The 22,037-nt window shown below is 35.1% G+C and overlaps 1 long non-coding RNA gene across 1 annotated transcript in view; it reads right to left on the bottom strand.

Moving 5' to 3' along the window:
- Positions 1-6,391: 6,391 nt before the first annotated feature.
- Positions 6,392-22,037, bottom strand: part of LOC141540538 (uncharacterized) — a 146,132-nt gene continuing 130,486 nt past the window's right edge. Inside the window, exons 3-4 of the long non-coding RNA XR_012481577.1 lie at positions 10,023-10,136; positions 6,392-6,425 (exon numbers count right to left, since the gene is read on the bottom strand). This is a non-coding gene — a long non-coding RNA (uncharacterized LOC141540538). The remainder of the gene's footprint in view (positions 6,426-10,022; positions 10,137-22,037) is intronic.

Raw genomic sequence — 22,037 nt, 5'->3', positions numbered from 1 at the left:
AAGTAATGGAGAAAATATTAGTAATTCAAATTTAACTTAAAATGTATTGGGTATAAACATGGGAAGGGGAATCAGCTAATTGGCACAATGAATAGAGCACTGGCCTGAGTTCAAATCTGGCCTCAGAAAACTTAACACTTTTTATCTGTGTGACCCTACCCGGGAAAGTCACTTAATCCCAATTGCCTTCCAAAAAAAAAAATTTGGAGAGTCACTTTTTAAACATTTAAACATTTTAAATATATTTTAAAACATCATAAAACATTTAAACATAATCCTGATAAAAGAACTTTTTTGCTGAAGCATATATTAGATTTCCTTCCTCTTTCTGCTGTGGCCTAAAAATAGAACAAAGGAAAGCACATTGGTTTGGCTTTGTGATATTTCTACTAGGTCTATATCTCAAAAATAGCAAAGGAAGAAGAAAAGGACCCATATGTCCCCCTAAAAATTAAAACAGCTCTTTTCTTAGTAACAAAGAATTGGAAACTGAGGCTATCCATAAATTAGGGGAAAACTGACTAAGTTATAGTAAATGAATATAATTGGCTATAAAAGAAAAATTATAAGAAAATTTCAAAAACCCTGGGAAGACCCATATGAACTTATGCAAAGTAGAGTGAGGAGAACTAAGAGAATAATTAATGCAATGCTAACAAAATTGTAAAGACAAATCATTTTGAAAGATTTAGGAACTCTTGATAGGACAATGATCAATTCCAGTTCCAGAGGAATTCATGATGAAATCTGCTACTTCTCTCTAGATAAAGATTAGAGCAGAATTGTTTGTAGACATGGCTAATGTGGAAATTTGTCTTACTTGATGATGTATATTTGTAATGGGAATCCAAAAACACAGGTTCCAATCATGACTAAGTTACTTGTTACCTCTGTGATGTCAGAAAGTCACTTCATCTTTCTGGATCTCATTTTTCTCATCTGTAAAAAAATGAAAATGTTACTTTAATGATCTCTAATTCCTTTCAAGCTACAAATTTGGTATTCTAGACTTCCAGGCAAGATGGCAAAGAGGACATACACATCTATTTAATCTCCATCTTTGCTCTCAGAATTTATTTCACGACAAGGCCTCGCAATTAGTGCTTGACTGAAAACACACACACACATACACACACACACACACACACACACACACACACACACACAAATAATTACCAGCAGAAAATATCCTTGAAATTCACCAGAAAAGGTCTGTTTTTGCTCGTGGGTGGGGATGGTGATTGGGTACAGACGGCAGGTGGCAGCAGCACAGCAGACAGTGGGAGTACAAAGCTGACTGAGTGGGGGTGGGGTGTGCTCTCAGCCATTTCTGCAGGGAGAGCTTTCCCATTGTGTGGATACTTTATCCTTGCAGCAAGCCAATAGACAAGTGGAGAAGCTATAAACACAGGGGGTAAAAATTATAAGCCTGAAAAGCTAGGGTCTCTCAGGATCTGGCCACACTCACCCAGAGTGTCTCATCACGCTCTCAGAGTCTTAGAGCGCAGATGCATTGCAGCCATTGCTGTCCTGCTAGTGCCTCACTGCTGCCCCCCACAGTCTGTAGAGGAAACTCAGTAGTACCATCCAACCTCCTCCCCCCCCCAAAAAAAACAGACTGCATTTGGTTTTTTGCTAGTTTGTCTTCTTTGATTCTTCTTTGACAAAATGAGCAAAAAAATTAAAATGGACTCTAACTATTGATAGCTTCTATATGGATAGAGAGCAGACTTTAAACCCTGGGGAGACTAAAAACAGACTGTATCCAGATGAATCCCCAAAAAGGGGAAATGATCTGGTCCTCAACACACAAGACTCTGATAGAAGAAATTAAAAAGGCTCTTACAAGATAGCTAGAAGAAAAAATGGGAAAAGTAAAGAGAAGCTTGACAAGAGAGTCTGTATAAGTCATCCTCTCATTTAAAGATAGAGTGGATAAAGAAATCAAATCCTTGAAAAACAAAATTAGTGAATTGGGAAAAGAAAATAGCTCTCTAAAAAATAAAATTGGTGAAATGGAAAAAAAGAATTCCATAGAATAAAACAAGTCACTTAAAAATTCAATTGGATAATTAGAAAAATATATAAAAAAATTAGTGAAGAAAATAATTCATTGAAAATCAGAATTTAATAAACGGGATTGAATGATTTGAGGAGACACCAAGAATCAGTCAAGCAAAACCAAAAAAATGAAACAATGGAAAAAAATGTCAAATACGTTCTTGGGAAAACAACAGATCTGGAAAATAGATCTAGGAAAGACAATCTGAGAATTATTGGACTCCCTGAAAAATATGATGAAAAAAGAGCCTGAACACTATTTCCCAGGAAATTATCAAAGAGAACTGCCCATATGTTATAGAAACAGAGGGTAAAATAGACATTGAAAGAATTCATCAATCACCTACTGAAAGGGACCTTAAAATCAAAACTCCAAGAAATATAGTGGCTAAATTCCAGAACTATCAAACCAAGGAAAAAATATTACAAGCTTCTAGAAAAAAATCAATTCAAATATAGAGGAGCCACAATAAGGATTACTCAGGAGCTAGCAGCATCCACATTAAAGGATCAAAGGGACTGGAATCTGATATTCCAAAAGGCTAAGGAACTTGGTATGCAGACAAAAATAACTTACCCAGCCAAAATGAGCATTTTTTCCTAGGGAAGAAGATGGACATTCAATGAAATAAGTGAATTTCATCTATTTCTAATGAAAAAACCAGAACTAAACAAAAAGTTTGATTTCCAAGTATAGAACTCAAGAGAAATCTAAAAAGGTAATAAGAAATCTTGGGAACTATATTTCTGCTATAAAGATATATAAAGAATACATGTATAAATTGTTCTAGAAACTAGAGGTGGAAAGGAAATTGTACCACAAAAAGGGTAAAATGGGGGTTCTACATCTCACAAAGAGGTAAATGAAACAAAAAGGCAAAAGGAAAGAATGGAGGGGGATGAACATAGTGTGTACCTTACTTTCATCAGAATTGGCTCAAAGAGAAAAATATTAGACATATTCAATGTATGTTGAAACTTCTTCCAGCTCATTGAAAAGTGGGAGGGGAAAAGTGAAAAGGGAAGGAGCAAGCTAAGCAGAAGTGAATACAGAAATTGTGAGGAAAAGGGTAAGATGGGGGAGGAACTCTAAGGTGGGGGGAGGGATACTAAAAAGGGAGGGCTGTGAGAAGCAAGTTGTGCTCACAAGTTTAATACTGGGGAGGGGGATAAGAGGGAAGGAAAGGAGAAAAGCATAAGCAGAATTGGTGATTTTAACCATAAATGTTAATGGGGTAAATTCCCCCATAAAGAGGAAGTGGTTAGCAGACTGGATTAAAAGCCAGAATCCTACAATATGTTGTTAACAGGAAAAACACTTGAAACAGGGTGATACATATAGAGTAAAGGAAAAAGGTTGGAGCAGAATCTACTATGCTTCTGGTGAAGTCAAAAAAGTAGGGGTAGCCATCCTGATCTTAGATCAAGCAAAACTAAAAATTGATCTAATTAAAAGAGATAAGGAAGGGCACCATATCTTTCTAAAGGATAGCATAGATAATGAAGCAATATCAATATTAAACATATGTGCACCAAGTGGTGTAACATCTAAATTCTTAAAAGAGAAATTAAGAAAGCTGCAAGAAGAAATAGACAGCAAAACTATAATAGTGGGAGATCTCAACCCTGCACTCTCAGAATTAGATAAATCAAGCCACAAAATAAATAAGAAAGAAGTCAAAGAGGTAAATAGAATACTAGAAAAGTTAGATATGATAGGTCTTTGGAGAAAACTAAATGGAGACAGAAAGGAGTACACTTTCTTCTCAGTAGTTCATGGAACCTATGCAAAAATTAACCATATATTAGGACACAAAAACCTCAAACTCAAATGCAATAAGGCAAAAATAGTAAATTCATCCTTTTCAGATCACGATGCAATGAAAATTACATTGAATAAAAAGCCGGCGGAAAACAGACCAAAAAAAAATTGGAAACTAAATGATCTCATATTAAAGAATGTTGGGTGAAATAGCAAATCACAGACATAATTAGTAACTTCACCCAAGAAAATGACAATAATGAGACATCATACCAAAATGTATGAGATGCAGCCAAAGCTGTAATAAGGGGAAATTTTATATATCTAGAGGTCTACTTGCATAAAATAAAGAAAGAAAAGGTCAATGAATTGAGTTTGCAACTAAAAATTAGAGCAATAATTAACAAAAACCATATGATCATCTCAATAGAGGTAGAAAAAGCATTTGATAAAATGCAACATTCATTCCTAATAAAAACACTTGAGAGTATAGGAATAAATGGACTTTTCTTTAAAATGGTCACCAGCATCTATTTAAAACTGTCAGTAAGCATCATGTGTAATGGGGATAAATTGGAATCTTTCCCAATAAGATCAGGTGTGAAACAAGGTTGCCCACTATCACCATTATTATTCATTATCGTATTAGAAACACTAACCTCAACAATGACTCGAGAAAGAGATTAAAGGAATAACAGTAGGTAATGAGGAAATCAAATTATCACTCTTTGCAGATGATATGATGGTATACTTAGAGAACCCCAGAGATTCTACTAAAAAGCTATTAGAAATAATTCACAACTTTAGCAAAGTTGAAGGATACAAAATAAATCCACATAAATCCTCAGCATTTTTATACATTACCAACACAATCCAACAGCAAGAGATACAAAGAGAAATTCCATTGAAAATAATGGTCGATAGTATAAAATATTTGGGAATCTACCTACCAAAGGAAAGTCAGGAATTATATGAGCAAATTTATGAAACACTTGCCACACAAATAAAATCAGATTTAAATAATTGGAAAAATATTAAGTGCTCTTAGAAAGGTCAAGTAAATATAACAAAGATGACAATACTACCTAAACTAATCTATTTATTTAGTCTATACCAATCAGAATCCCAAGAAACTATTTTAATGACCTAGAAAAAAATAACACCAAAATTCATATGGAAGAACAAAAGGTAGAGAATTTCAAGGGCATTAATGAAAAAAAAAAATCAAAAGAAAGTGGCCTAGCTGTACCTGATCTAAAACTATATTATAAAGCAGCAATCACCAAAATCATTTGGTATTGGCTAAGAAATAGATTAGTTGATCAGTGGAATAGGTTAGTTTCACAGGACAAAATAGTCAATAATTATAGCAATCTAGTGTTTGACAAACCCAAAGATCTCATCTTTTGGGATAAGAATTCATTATTTAACAAAAACTGCTGGGAAAAGTGGAAATTAGTATGGCAAAAATTAAGCATGGACCCACACTTAACATCATACACCAAGATAAGGTCAAAATGGGTCCATGATTTAGGCATAAAGAACAAGATCATAAATAAATTAGAGGAACATAGGATAGTTTACCTCTCAGACTTGTGGAGGAGGAAGGAATTTGTGACCAAAGAAGAACCAGAGATTATTACTGATCACAAAATAGAAAATTTTGATTATTTCTAATTAAAAAGCCTTTGTACAAACAAAACTAATGCAACAAGATTAGAAGGGAAGCAACAAACTGGGGAAATATTTTTACAGTTATAGTTATGATCAAGACCTCATTTCCAAAATATAGAGAGAATTAACTCTAATTTATAAGAAATCAAACCATTCTCCAATTGATAAATGGTCAAAGGATATGAACAGACAATTTTCAGATGATGAAATAGAAATTATTTCCACTCATATGAAAGAGTGTTACAAATCACTACTGATCAGAGAAATGCAAATTAAGACAACTCTGAGATACCACTACATGGTAGTGTAGTGTCAGATTGACTAAGATGACAGGAAAAATTAATAATGAATGTTGGAGGGGATGTGAACAAATCCAACCATTCTGGAGAGCAATTTGGAACTATGCCCAAAAAGTTATCAAACTGTGCATACCTTTTGATCCAGCAGTGTTACTACTGGGCTTGTATCCCAAAGAGATACTAAAGAAGGGAAAGGAACCTGTATGTGCCAAAATGTTTGTGGCAGCCCTTTTTTGTAGTGTTGAGAAACTGGAAAATGAATCTATGCCCATCCATTGGAGAATGGTTGGGTAAATTGTGGTATATGAATGTTATGGAATATTATTGTTCTGTAAGAAATGACCAGCAGGATGAATACAGAGAGACTTGGAAAGACTTACATGAACTGATGCTGAGTGAAATGAGCAAAACCAGAAGATCACTATATACTTCAACAACAATACTGTACGAGGATGTATTCTGATGAAAGTGGAGATCTTCAACAAAGAGAAGATCTAATTTAGTTCCAATTGATCAGTGATGGACACAATCAGTTACACCCAGAGAAGGAACGCTGCGAAATGAGTGTAAACCATTTGCATTTTTGTTTTTCTTCCCAGATTATTTTTACCTTCTGCATCCAATTCTTCCTGTGCAACAAGAGAACGGTTTGGTTTTCCACGCATATATTGTATCTAGGATATACTATAACATATTTAACATGTGTAAGATGCCTGCCATCTAGGGGAGGAGGTGAAGGGAAGGAGGGGAACAAAAGTGAGTGCAAGGGATAATATTGTAAAAAAAAAAAAAATTACCCATGCATATGTACTGTCAATAAAAAGTTATAATAAAAAGAAAACAAATTTGTTATTCTAGTATTCCATGATCATCTAATACAAGACCAAGAGACTATCTGATAGCTAAACCCTCCAGAGAATCAAGTATATTCTTGTCTATGCCATGGCCATAATAACAACAAGAGCCATCATCTATTGCCAAGACTTTCAAACTTTTGTGTTCAGTATCTTTATGCTATAAAAAAAATTATTGAGGAGCTGTCCAAAGAATTTTGGTTTTGGTAGGTTATGTTTATAGATATTTACTATGTTAGCAATAAAAAAATAATTTTGAATTTGTAGACCTTATGAAAGTTTTGGACCTCCCAGTATTCTCTGGACCACACTTTAAGAACGCTTATCTATAGAACTTCAAGATTTATAAAAATTATTTTTATTTATTGTCTCATTACCACAACAACTTTGGAGGGGTAGGTATTATTATTATTATCCTTTTTAATAGATGAGAAAACTAAGGCTGAGAGAACTCAAATTCTTTGTCCAGGATCATCAAGTTAATAAGTATCTGAGAAGGTATTTAAACTATTAGTATTCTAGAAGTATTCTTATCCCCTTTACCCTTACCACTCTCCCCATGACCTTGGGAAATCTCAAATTAAGCCTTTAACTTGTGTGATTTGTTTGGTTTTTGTTCAAATTAACCAAATAAAAATCTAATTCTTAGAATGTTCTGGTCTATCTTGCTGTTTCTATGCCTCTGTACTTTCTAAGTCCCCCAAAAAATCAGCTACAATAACGTGAAATTAGTAATAGAAACATAAAAAACCCCTAGAACAATTCTAGTAAATAAAAAACTGGGCAAGTTTTATTATCCACCTCTGACTCTTTGTAAATGTGTCAGATTTTTTAACTGATAAGTCCCTTACCCTCCCTAAGCCTTGGGTCCTATATTTAAAAACTCATTGTTCTCTTATCTTTCAGAGGCATTGTGAGGAAGGCATTTTGTAAACCTTAAAGCTTTATAGAGAGGTATGAGCAATTGATTATTTTTTACATTATTGCAATAACAATTATCCTCATGAGCTAAACTAGTTTGGATTGTGAGAGCCCCAGTAGAAGCAAATATAATTAAAAAAAAAAAAAAAAGATACTGCCACTTATTGTGCTGAGCTATACCGTAAATCTTAGTTGGAAATGACTATTTGCATGCTGGAGTTTTCTTGTGTTTCCCAGATAAAACAATACCCACCCCCAGTTGCTACTCAGCTACTGTTCTTTGCCAATAATCTGCATAGCTAATCCGTGGGTGTAGCAAAACAGAAAGAAAGAAAGCTTACCTTGATGGGTAAAAAGGACAGCTCTACCAGAATTGAGTGCATTTAGAGTTTTTATTTTAATTCTACAAAATGGCACTTACAAGAAGCAAACTTCTCCTTTAACATGATTTCAGTCTAGCTGTGGTGGTGAGATATGAAACCAGAGAATTATGATTTTTTTTGCTCCAGGTGAATTTTTAAGAAGGCTATTTTTATGATGCTGTTTGTATTTGGGATCCTGTCAACCCATTGTCTGGCAATTCCTCCAGGAAAAATGTGAAAGTCTAAAAAAGTATTTTATATATCACCCCCATATTATCATCTGTGCTCAACTCCAGTAAAGAAAACACTGGACTGTAGGGGGCCTTATGTAAAAGAAAAGAAATAAGGCAGGAAATAAGGAGAAGACATGGGGAATGATAAACGAAAGGGAGAAGAAGATGAAAAAAGGATAGTCAGGTGGAGAGGAAGTGGAAGTAAGATGAATAATTTTAATAAAAGAAAAAAGAAAATTAGTAATTTAGGGATGAGAGAAAGGAAAGAGATCAAAAAAATCAGAGAAGGAGAAAGAAAAAGAACAAAATGAATCAGTTTTCTCAAAATCACTTCTCCTGTACTTTAAATAAGCAGAGGAAATCTCAGTCCCTAATGTAATTCTTCCCTTAATAGGAAAAACTCATTATAAAAGCATCAGCCACTACTCATCTATAACATTACTAGAATCAGCCGTCTCTCTTTTCTTTCCCTAAGTGAAGGTTGAGCCTCTAGGCTATAATTTCTCTATAGATCAAGTCTACTTCTAGTCAATTGTTTATTGCTTATTCATTCTTCTCTTCCCCCTGTCTCCATAAATATGATTACTCTGCCTTAGCTCTGGTATCACATCCAGCAGTTCAAGCAACTTGAAAAAGTCAGATGCTGTTCTATGACTGTGCTATCTGATCTGTTTTACTAAAGAATTTGTTTGGAATCCCAAGGTCCGAAAAGGATGAGTAGTATAGCAAAAATATGAAACCCTTCAGAACTCAATGGGATGACTGCCCCAGAGTTCCAGAGAAGCACTTTGATCATGATCAGTAAATTAGAGACAGTTTTCATTAATGCAGTAATCAAAAGTACTTGCTATAAGGGGGACAGTTAGATAGCACAGTGAATAGAAGGCAAGAGTTCAAATCTGGCCCCAGACATTTAATTGCTGTGTGATCCTGTTGCCTTAGTTTCCTCATCCATAAAATGCACTGGAGAAAGAAGCAGCAAATCACTCTAGTATCTTTACCAGGAAAAGCCCAAATGGATTCATGGAGAGTCAGACATGACAGAAATGACTGATTAAACTTCCTATAGGAAAAGACCGTTGTTAGTAGAATGTGCTCTACAAAAGCAATGTGGATATGGTTGGGAAAAGCATTGAATTAGAGAAGTTGGGGTTCGAATCCCAACTCACACAATATAGTTTTGTGACCTTTGGTCTTCTCCAAAATTTAGTGTCTTTGACCCTGAAAATAGGAAAATAAACATTTCAATGGGTTGTTGTGAGAATCAAAAAAGAAAATGTGTATAAAATACCTTATAGCTGTAATTCTTGATTCAGAACCAGATCTCTGGCACAATAAACCAGATCTTAGTGCATTGGAACAACTTGGTTATCCTGAAAAAACTCAAAATATAAGTTGTAATTCTCAAAAGACATTCTTCTGCAAGTATTCAAGCTAACAAAGACATAAGCATACAATAATTACAATAATAGTAACTCATATTTCTATAACACTTTTAGATTTTCAAAATGCTTTACAAATAGCTCATTTTATGTTCATGACACTTCTGGGAGGTTATCTCCATTTTATAGAAGAGAAAAGCAAATCACACAAAATTTAAGTGACTTTATCCAGAGTGACACAGCTCAAACACAGATTATTTTGATCCCAAATCTACTATACAACCAATATATAACCTATATATAGTTGCCTCTGAACTTAAAATTGCTGTTGTTGTTCAGTCATTTTGGTCTTATCCAACCCTTAATGACCCCAATTGAGTTTTCTTGATGGAGATAACAGAGTTATTTGCTGTTTCCTTCTTTAGTGCATTTTACAGATGGGGAAACTGAGATAGACAGGGTGAAGTGACTTACCTAGGGTGACACAGCTTGTAAGTACTTGAGGCCAGATTTGAAGTCAGGTTGATGTCTCTCTTACTCCAGGACCAGAGTTCTAGCTATGGTACTGCTTAGCTATCTTCTGAATAGCTTAGAGTAATAGAATAGAATAGAATGAGCTTATTTAGAAGAGTAACAAAAAAGAGAAAGAATATATAGTTGAATCTTTAGAATTAGAAGAATATCGCCAATGAAACTCTGTTTAACATCCCAGAAATTCAGTTTGCAATCTCCATAACCCATAATATCAATAAGTGAGGCTCTTGAAAGTGGAATTCCAGGTTGGAAGACCACTGTAACTCTGATTCTCATGGCTTCTCCTAGTTGGGTCTTCATGGATCCAACTATCTGGTTCCCTTGTTTAAGTGTCCCCATGCCTTAGCAAAACATTAGTAGTCTTCACAGCTCCCAGTTATGTCCAGTTTATGCCTGACTGCACTCCATTTAAATTGTCACAGTAAAATTAAAGATTATATTAGGTTTAGAGACTGTAGAGAGTAAGATGTGACACTTGTTATATGATAAAGTCAGCTCTTCACCCCAGAATTAAAAAGAATAATTTGTGGCAATAAAATCTCATTAATTCAGAATCCAATAATTAAAAAACTATAGTAATTTTTTTGAAAATGATGGTTTGCAAGGTAGATAGAGAATGGGTCTTAGAGACAGAAAAATCCGAGTTCAAATCCTGTCTGATACATTATTTAAATCAGCAAGTCATTTAACATTTGTCTCATTTCCCTCTTCTGCAAAAATGAGGATACTAATTGCTCCTACCTCCCAAGATAGTTGTAAGGATCAAATGAGACCATATTTTTAATGCCCTTTGCAAGCTTTAAAATTCTGTGTAAATGCTGACTATTATTATCATTAATAATAAATCAAAGCTAAATATGGAAGAAAGGCAGTCAATCAAAGAAGTCTAAAACATACATAGAATTTTAGAAGGCATATTTTATTAAGAGAAAAAACTATTTTCAAGAAGCTTCAAGTATTTTGGAGCATCCACTTGCATGTAAATAATTATATATGTGATTATTAACCCATTTTAATCTATTACTTAAATTTCCTTAGAAAGACATAGTCATCAACAGTGTTGTTCTATATCAAGTTCCTACAACTTCAAAATAATAAAACCACATCCTTTAAGCAAAATATTCTATAATTCAGATTATGCTTTTTACTAATTTAGCTTGGATTTTGAACAAGATAGTTATATGATATTTAGGATCTTCATTCTCATTAGTTGGCATCAGTTTACTCTTCAGCCATGCTACCAATTTCCCAAAAATCTTCGTTTTGGACTGGTGAGAGTCAGGTAACAGGGATAGTATATACCATGGCATTTTTGAAGGGTGTTGTCTGGTTAAACAAAGGCAAAGTCTTTTTTATGGGTTATATCAGATGGGCAAAACTGCCCAAAGAGAAGGATGGGGGCATGGGACTCACCTACTTGCGTCTACCTAGAGACCAGGAAATGCAAATATTACTGAATAGGAATCAAGAGTTTAAGTTGTAAATTCTTCTGAGGATAATCCAAGCAGGGAATTAATGTTGAGAAAGCCAAGACTCACATTGGGAATCCATAAGAAAACCTATTTTTTCAAGCCAACATTTCCTCTTCTGTAGGATGATAAAGCAGCATCCTCCACCCACAGGCACCTCTGTTATATCATGCACCTGTGCTAGGAATGGAGCTCAGGCAATCTTGTTATAGTCAAGAGATCAGCTCCACGCATAATTTTTGAGAGATTTGGAGTCTTTTAGGCCTACTTTTAATCCCATATCTCTCTGCTCTATTTCTACCTCACCCAGATTCCTAATTAAAATCCTTTGTAAGTCAACTCAGATCTAAGTTTTCTATGTGATTAAAGACAACAATTCAAGGTGCTGTAACTGCTGGTTCTTCTAGGTATTAGATAATAAAATCTCACGTCTGAGAAAGTCATGCAACAGTGATTAGGTGCCTACTATGTGTTAAATGGTGGTATACAAAGAAAGGGGGGGGGATCATCAGCCCTTATTCTCAAGGAGCTCACAGTTTATTTATTTTTAGGGGATCAGTTTAACAAGGAAGATAATACATAAACAACTGTGTACAAACAAGATGCAGGATAAACTGGAAGTAAACAGAGGAAAGGGATTAAGCAATACTGAGAAGGGCTTCTTATAGGTGAACTGGAAGGAAGCCTAGAAAGCCAGGAGGATGAAATTTGAAGGGAAAGAACCCCAAAACTGAAGGAAACCCAGTGAAAGCAGATGATAGTGTCTTGTGAGAGAAGAAGCAAAGAGATCAATATCATTGGATCTCAGATTATGAACCAGAGCAAGGTGTAAAAAGACTGGAAACATAAAAATGAACCACATTATGCAGCGCTTCAAACACCAAGCAAAGGACTTTCTATTTGAGACTGGAGAATAAGATTCATTATTGACAAACTTCTCTGATGGTTTTTGCACCTAAAACTTCAGGCAGATTATAGTGTGTCTATCATGGAATTATTCTTCATTGATGAACATCCCAAAGGAAGACTGATACACAGAGGGAGCCATATAAGAAGGAAAGGCAAAATTTTGCTGCTGTGCCATTAAGAAGTCTCACTTGGCACACTGATTTTCTCAGTCTACTCTATCTTAGACTACTCTGTCTCAATGTCATTTTCTCATCCTTTTGCCCCTTCCATTGACAAATAGTCCCGAAACAATACATAGATATAGATATATAGATACAGATATCCTGAACCAGTCTATAAATCCAAGTCCAGAATTTCTGGATATCCTTGGATATGTGTATATATGTGTGTATTTATGTGTATTTATATATATATATATATATATATATATATATATATATATATATATATATATATATATATATATATATATATGTATGTATATATATATGTATATGTATATATATATATGTATATATATATATATATGTTTATATTTATGTCTATCTGCATCCATAGATAGATAGATGGATGGATGCATGGATAAATGGATAGATAATCCTTGGTTTTGCCTGTGGCAGCCTCAGAGATAGAAACAGACCAAGTATAGTTAGCTAGGGTTAGACCCAAGAGCTTCTGTTTATTGAGTTATATCTCAGCAACCTTAGCTTCTTTGTGAGGTAACATAGAAATCATCAAGTAGACTTCCTTTCCAAAAAATCAGCAAAAAACAATTACTAAAATGTGATGCCCTGTTTATACACACACACACACACACACACACACACACACACACACACACACACACACACATGTAGGTATATATATATATATATATATATATACATATCAATGATAATCATATATAATGTATACTTTATATATATATACTTTATATATAAGGTATACTTTCAGTATATATAATTTATATATGCATGTATAACTTCAATATATATACATGTATGTGTGTATAATAGATAGACAGACACAAATATATACACACAAATATACATACACACACACAGAGACCTTCAGTATATTTGTCAGGAGATGTATCTATTTAGATGTTCTGGTCGCAGACATCTAACTGGATTAACTCCCTGGGCAGCTCAGACATTTGTCTCCATCATCCCCTGCAAATAACTCCCCAACCTAATAGCTGAGGAAAGAGCAAAATATTTATTCCCCGATATGTTATTAAAGCAATGTGCCCTCTTCCAAAAAATGTCTAGAACCATTGTATGACTGCCATTAATCATGTGATACTAGCTGAACAGAAAAAGTGCTTGTCTGTGGGCCAAATGAACATTTGTTATAAGTGGGCATTGCTCTATTATATAATGGCTAAAAATCTTTAAATATTTCCTAGTTGTTTCAAAATTAAAGTATTTGGGAGTGGAAGGTGTTGTAACATAAAAATGTTGAATTAGCCAGTTTCAAAAATGTCCAATGAACTTTTGTTTGTCTTTCTTAATTATTGTTATTTTTGTCATTTTCTTTTAATAAAAAGGATAAGGGAGTATATAATGAGCTGTAAGAAATCAATTTCTTCAAATTAAGCATGTTTTGAATAAATTTAAAGTAGCCCATTTATTAATTAGTGACTTTCTATTCAGGGTTTAGACACTAGTTTCCATTGTTTCTATTCTAACTTTATTCTATATCTCTTGCTCCTCTCCCAATTATAATGCATTACAGTCAAGTATAATTTATTATATGTATCACCTGTCTAAGGAGATATGCTATTTAGTAATCAGGTATTGGGATAGATCTGAATGATACTATTTTCTTTACCTCCATCATGTTGGCCCAAACAGGATTAAAATTCAACATCTTCCTATCTTTTGGGCTTCTTACACTTTATTCCCTTCATGGACTACAATTAATTGACACTCTCCCTTGCTTCTTAATTAGACATTCTGTCTCTCCAGAAGCTAGGTATTTTTCAATAGTTATCTCCCATGCCTGGATTTCTCTCCCATCTCATCACCACCCCCTGAATTCCTTCATACACGGCTAGTTAAAATGCCATCTTGTACAAGAAGTCTCTTGAAATTACCCTTGCTACTATTTCATTCCTTCTCTTAGCTATTTTATCACATATGTGTGTGTGTATATATATACATGTATATATACATATATACACACACTCATACACACATATATTATATATACATACACAAAATATTGTTTATATGTAGTTGTTTTCATATTGTCTATTAGATTATTAATTCAAGAGCAAAAATTGTCATCTAACAGAAATCAGTCATGGTCTAACAATGTACTGACCAGATAACGTCAAAAATGGCATATGATTCAGGCCTAAAGAATGATATAAAAAGCAAATTTGGGGAGCATAAAAATTACCTATAAGAGCAATAATAATAATTATAAGGGAATAATTTATAGCCAAATAAGAGACAGAGAGGATCATGGGAGATAAAATGGATCACTTTAATTATATTAAATTTAAAAGGGTTTACATAAACAATATAGCCAAATTAGAAGAAAGGAAAGAAATTTCCAAAGGACTCATGATGAAAAATGTATCTATCTCCAGAAAAAGAACTGATAAAACTCTAAAAATCACTGAGAAGAATATGAACTGCATTTTCTGAGTCTCTCAAAATCCAAATTTTCCCTCAATTTCAGGATAAGCAAAAATCAGGACTTTGAGTCCAATATTTTAATGCTTTTAGATTATATTTTTACCTGATTCAATTTCACTGAAAAATATTTATTGGGTGCTTATTGTGTACAATATACCCTTGGAAGTAAAGTCAATGGACATGTTTTCTTTCCTAAAGGAGCTAATAAGACATATATACATATATATATATATATATATATATATATATATATATATATACATGGAAGATGTATATACATAAGACAGAATCACAAGGACTTAGCTAGTTTAAGCCATACTGAAATAAGAAAGTCTTCTATAGAGTACGAAATTAGTGGTCATCCATCAAAGGGAAACAAAAATCTCCAGAGGCAACCCATTCCATTCTTGGACAGCTCTTATTGTTTGGAAATATTTTCTGACATTAAAGCTAAATTTACCTATTTGCAATTTTCATCTATTACTCTTCATTTCCCCCTTGCAAGCTAAGCAGAATATGTTTATTCCTTCTTTTTGATAGCTTTTCAAATATTTGAAGACATTTAACATGTTACCCTTTATGTTCTGCTCTTCTGAGCTAAGTAGACTCAGGTCCTTCAGGATAAGCAATCTTCAAATGATATGAACTCAAGGCCTTTTTTCTCTTCTAAAACATCTCACAATGCTGACTACATCCTACCTACAGTGCTTATTTCTTCCCCACAGCATCCTTGTAAAACATTGCTAAATCTTCTGGCTAAGACTTCTGAAAGCTCTAGGTGAGCTTTCACCTTCTTGTTGGGAATTATACCTGCCCACCCTTATAAATCAGGGTTCCCCCTGATCCTTTTCCAGATCCTTTTAAAGAAATGTTTTCTACCATTAATATGTAAGTTCTTTGAGGGCTGCAACCTCCCTTTATATATTGTCTTCTCTTGTTAGAATTTACATTCCTTGAGAATAGATCCTATCTTGTTTGTAGTTGTATATTCAGTGCTTAAGACAATGTCTGACATACTGGAAGGATTTCATAAATGTTCTATCTATCTATCTATCTATTATCACCATTCTAGATGGTCCCTTATGGACATTCACTTGCTTGTTAAATTTATTAAAAGATGCTTACTGAGCTAAGAGCTACTTAGACTTTAGAGAAAAATTAACAAGCTCACCATTCAGCCATAATTCAAGTGTCATTCTCCATAATCAAATTTGTTCAACTATTTGGCTAGGTACAAAGTTGAAACACAATACTTCCTACCTACTTTATCTTGCTATTTCCATTTGTCTTTTCCCCAATCTCAAAATGTGAACATAGAACATTTCATCTCTAATTCTCCATTTCCAAATTTGGCTCATAAAATTAATTGGTTTGTTCATGCTATTTGTGGCTCCAACTCATAAATTGGCTAGGTGCTTTCTTTATTCCACACTCATAAATTGTGTCCCCAACTTTGACAGACTATTTAGTCTAACCAGCTGTTTTGCAAATATGTGTTACTGATTGCAAGGGAAATTTGTAAGAAAGAAAGATGGTGTATAATCCATCATCACCCTTGGGAAAATGGTGTCATCTTTATTTATAAACTGAGTAGAGTATCCCAAAGCATAGTGAAGACCTGGCTTCAAATCCCATATCACCGATTTCCTATGTGCACCTTTGCCCTTGAGAGATGATGACAGGTAGTTAGAAAATCTCATTAGGATACTACAAATATAATGGTTAGACTATGTTGTTCAAAATAAAAACCTGAAACTAGTTGAAGACAGTAGAGTAATAGACATCCAATATTTTATCCTTATAAACCATGAAATATACTTTAAAATAAGTAAAATATAATATATATATATACATACTTGGAGTGTTTTAAATTATGTTCTTAAATATAAACACATGAATTTCTAATATTTTTCATACCCCATGATATATTAGACCATTATCATTGATCCTGTACCATAATTTACAATTTATATGTAACTGAGAATACCTTTTATTATCTTTTAATCATCTTTAATCATCTTAATCACCTTTTCAGACCTTTCTCTTACTCAGTATAAGGACTAAACATATTAAATTGACTCACTTTGTCCTAACTAAAATTGTATTTGCTGTTTTATACACTTCCAAATTTATTTTTCTCTCCTTTCCTTCTTAAGACTCCCAATTATCTCTTAAACATCAAAGTATTTTGTGCTTCTTTATATATCTTCAGTCCTTCCAAATTGCTATGTATAAATGAATGATTTCCTCATTTCAATCCCTGGTTTCTTGATTGATGCTTGATTCCTTTGATACATTATGAATACTTCACACAAAATTATTTTCTTTAAAAATTAAGTGATTTCTTCACAAAGAAAGATTGGGGAACATGTGCAAAAATATATATAGCAGCATTTTTATAGTGGCAAGGAACTGAAAACTGAGCAAATGTCCATCGGTTGAGGAATGGCTGAATAAGTTATGGTATGTGACTTATAGGTTGTTATTGTTCTATAAGAACCAATCCGCAGGATGATTTCATAGAGGCCTGAAGAGACTTTCATGAACTGATGCTAAGTGAAGTGAGTAGAACCAAAAGAACATTGTACATAGCAACAAGAAGATTATGTGATAATCAACTTTGATGGATGCAGCTCTTTCCAACAATGAGGTGATTCAGGCCAATTTCAACAGACTTATGATGGAGAGAGTCATTTGCATCCAGAAAGAGGACTGTGGGGATTGAATATGAATCACAGCATAGTATTTTCACTTTTTGTTATTTTCTCTTGCTTGCTTTTTATTTTTCTCATTTTTCCTTGTTGATCTGATTTTTCTTATGTAGCATGATAATTGTGGGAATATGTATAGAAGATCTGCACATATTTAACATACCTTGGATTACTTGCTGTCTAAAGGAGGAAGTGGGGAGAATGGAAGGAGAAAAAGTTGGAACACAAGATTTTACAAGGGTAAATGTTGAAAATTATCTTTGCATGTATTTTGAAAATAAAAAAGCTATTATTTAAAAAAAGAGAAAGACTGGTGAAAATACTTGCTGAAAAAACCTTACTGTAGGTAATGTAGGCATATCAACAAATGAGACAAAGTTGGCAGAACCATTAACAAAGACAAGGTAAATGATTCACTTGTCTCATGTCTTTAGCTATGGGGCATAGAAAAATATGGTAGCCAGGATCTCAAGCCCACCAATCCATTTATATAGAGACAAGTAAAATGTTATATAAACAATGAATACCCATTTATGTGCCAGGCACTGTGCTAAGCAACTGGGAATGCAAATAAGAAAAACAAAGGTAATCCCTGCCCTCAAGGAGCTTACTATCTCATGACAGAAGACAATGTACAAAAGAAAACTGAAAAATAAAAATAGGAAGGCAAAATTTACAAGAGGGTTGGAGACAAGAATGATATTGGTGAAATCAAAAACAAAAATAAAAAAGGAAGCTAGTAGGAAATTTACAGATGAGTTGAAAGTATGAACCTTTCATAAAGGGAAACTTTGGAGAATGTTAGGGAGGTAGGATCAATTTTACATTCCTCCCTGTAGAACATAACAGCTCATTTTGCATTGTAAGCTAATGCTGAAAAATAAAAAAACAAGCATAGCTAAATAGCTAACATTTCTATAGAGCTGACTCTATGCCAGTTACTATGCTAAGTGCTTTCCAATTATTGTCTCATCTGATGCTCACAAAAGTTCTATTCATTGTGACACCCAGCTGTAAGGACATGTGAAAGCATCAGATTTTTTTCTATATGTCTTCTATGGCAAGAAGTACCTGCTACCCATCTTTGTATATCCTTCATCATAAAGAATGAGTCACAGTCTGTTCTATAAATGACTAAGATTTTCTAAGTGCCAAAAGCAAGCCCATGTATGGTCAAAGTTTGCTGGTTTTCTTTCTTTTCTGAAAAAAAAATAACTGTTCTATGAATAAATTGTTTTTATATCTGTGGTTTACAAATTACTTCACCCAAGCCCTTCCTTATTACAAAGTAAAACAAAACAAATCAATGCATTTGCCTTGTTTGACAGTGAATACTTTTTCTTCAGGAAGGAAGGGAGAAAAGAAGGAGGGAGGGAAGGAAGAAGGAAGGAAGGAAGGAAGGAAGGAAGGAAGGAAGGAAGGAAGGAAGGAAGGAAGGAAGGAAGGAAGGAAGGAAGGAAGGAAGGAAGGAAGGAAGGAAAGGAAGGAAAGGATGGATGGAAGGAAGGAAGGAAGGAAGGAAGGAAGGAAGGAAGGAAGGAAGGAAGGAAGGAAGGAAGGAAGGAAAGAAGGAAAGGAAGGAAAGGAAGGAAGGAAGGAAGGAAGGAAGGAAGGAAGGAAGGAAGGAAGGAAGGAAGGAAGGAAGGAAGGAAGGAAGGAAGGAAGGAAGGAAGGGAGGGAGGGAGGGAGGGAGGAAGAAAGGAATAGAGGGAGGAAAGAAGGGAGAAAGGAATAGAGGGAGAAAAGAAGGGAGGGAGAAGGGAGGAGAGAAGGGAGGGAGGAGGGAGGAGAAAAGGGAGGAAGAAGGGAGGGAGAAAGGGAGGAAGAAGGGAGGGAGAAAGGAATGGAGGGAGGAAAGAAGGAAAGAAGGAAGGAAGGAAGGGAGGGAGGGAGGAAAAAACTCTAAATAAAATTTTCTGATCTTTTCTACCTAGAAAAATGGGAAACTGAAAAATAAAGTAAAATCTCAATTTAAAAAAATGTATCACACTAGTCATATATAACCAAAGTTTCTTAAACTATGGGCTTTGACACATATGGGATGATCACTTAAGTGAATGTGGGGATTACTAAATTATGGGGGTTTATCAGTAACTGATTTGGATATCTATTTATCCAGGTCCATATAAAAATTCCTCAAGTGAAAGGGGTTCAAAAGTGGGAAAAGTTTCAGAAGTCCTCATATTGCTCACACTCCTCCATTTCAGCCACTTCTTTCAAAAGAACGTTTCCAGTTTTCTGGCGATCAGAAAAGAGGCTCCAAAATATTTTTGTATCTGGGAATCCACCCTCCGGATATGTCCTGTTTGGGGTACGTGCCGGGTGGTGACATCACTATGTCTATTCCCAAGCCTTCCCTCAACTAGTTCCAAATTGTCTCCCAGAACATCGAAGCGTTTTGCACCTCGACTCAGGTAAAGCAGGTTGAGTACGCCTGCGGCTTCCGACCCGAAGACTCCCTCGAGCTCTGTTGCCTGGATACATGAAAGCTCTGTGAGGCATCAGTCTGCACGCCGCTCCTCAGGGGGAGGTTTCTCTGTGAAAAGCTAAAACGTCCCTGGGGACTGCGGCAGCCTCCCTTTCAATGCCTTGAAATAAACAAGGAGCTTCTTGCTGATGCAAAGTCTCGAACTTTAGCTCGTGACCCAGCCTTAAAAGCTACGTGGAGCTTCGTAAACAGAGAACTAGCAGACAAACCGTAATTCCGCATCCTATCGAAGCCCCGGCGGGACCACAGCCCCGTCTTTTTCAAAGGGAGAGGGCGCTGTGGAGTAGAAATCATCAGTTTGAGGTGGAAAAGGGAGGAGAGGGACATCAACAATTGAGATGTGGGTTTCTGTGGCTCCTGCAAGCGCTTATTAACTTCCTCACCCCTGAACATTCACACACAAAGCTTTTGTGTTTTGTTTTGTTTTGTTTTTCCCTACTGTCTGCAGAGCACAAAAGACACTGGGGCGAGGGGGGAAGGGGGGAGGGAACTGGCTTGCCTTTCACTGAAGAAAAAACCCGACCACTCTCAGAGAAGTGAAAACCACTGGGCTGCTTTTCTTGGTCATGCATGCTTAGGAGTGGAACTGTGTCGTTGTGGGTGCAGTGGAATCTACAGAAGTCACGGGAAGCCAAGTTAAATATGTGCAATTTCTTCCTAATGACATCTCAAAAAGAGAAACAGGTGGGAACTCTACCCCTCAGGTGGCAAAAATAACTTCATAGACTGTCCCTCTGCTCTTACTTCCCTGGCAGCGAGGTGACACAAAGGATAGAGTACTGGGCCTGGAGCCAGGAAAAATGAGTTAAAATCCACTCACTTTCCAGCTACTGAACCCCTAGCAAATCACTTAATGCTCCTCAGTTGTAAAATAGAAGTCAGAATAGTGCCTATTTCCCAATGTCCCAATAAGAACCAAATGAGATGATTTTTCCAAAGAAGTTAGCATAACATCTGGCACATAGTAGGCTCTTAATATTTATCCATAGATAATTTAACCTTCATTCAGTCAGAAATAAATAAAAAGAATTGCTAAAAATTAGTGATGGGAAGCTAAGTCCTGCAATGGATAGAGTGCCAAGCCTAGAATCAAGGAGACTTCTTGAGTTCAAATATGGCCTCAGGCACTTTAGTAGCTGTGTGATCCTCAGCAAGTTACTTAATCTTGTTTTCCTCAGTTTCCTCATGTGTAAAGTGAGCTAGAGAGGGAAATGGTAAATTGTTCCATCATCTTTTCCAAGAAGATTCCAAATGTAGTCATAAAGAGCCAGACATAAATGAAAACATGTATCAGTGAGAATCCAGTTGAGAGTAGGTAAGAAGAATTTGGAGTGATCCTGGGAAATATAGTTGCATGATTCTCTAGCACAGATCCTAAACTCTAAAACAAGTTGAGGATTAGTGGGAAGTGGGGAAGGGATTCAATTGTATCACCATGCTTTGGTATATGGTAAGTGTTCAATAAGCACATGTTTAATTTAATTTAATTGAAAGGAGAAATAGAAATAGTACATAGCTGTAACAGATAATTGAGGACCATCTCCAGTCATCCTGATTTATATCTGGCTACTGGACCAGATGGTTCCAAAGGAGAGAGTAAGAGACTAGTGATTTTGCACAGCCCTCCCTCAATTAAATCCAATTCATTTGCAAGTCGTGGCTGTTGTGGTTGTTATTTTCATTACCTTTCTGAAGTCATAGTCCTTTTCAAGAATGGAGAACAAACAACA

This window comes from Sminthopsis crassicaudata, chromosome 4 (assembly GCF_048593235.1).
Source record: "Sminthopsis crassicaudata isolate SCR6 chromosome 4, ASM4859323v1, whole genome shotgun sequence".
Classification (NCBI taxonomy): Eukaryota; Metazoa; Chordata; class Mammalia; order Dasyuromorphia; family Dasyuridae; genus Sminthopsis; species Sminthopsis crassicaudata.
Note: the sequence above shows the minus strand (reverse complement) of the source record. Positions and strands in the feature narration are given on the sequence as shown.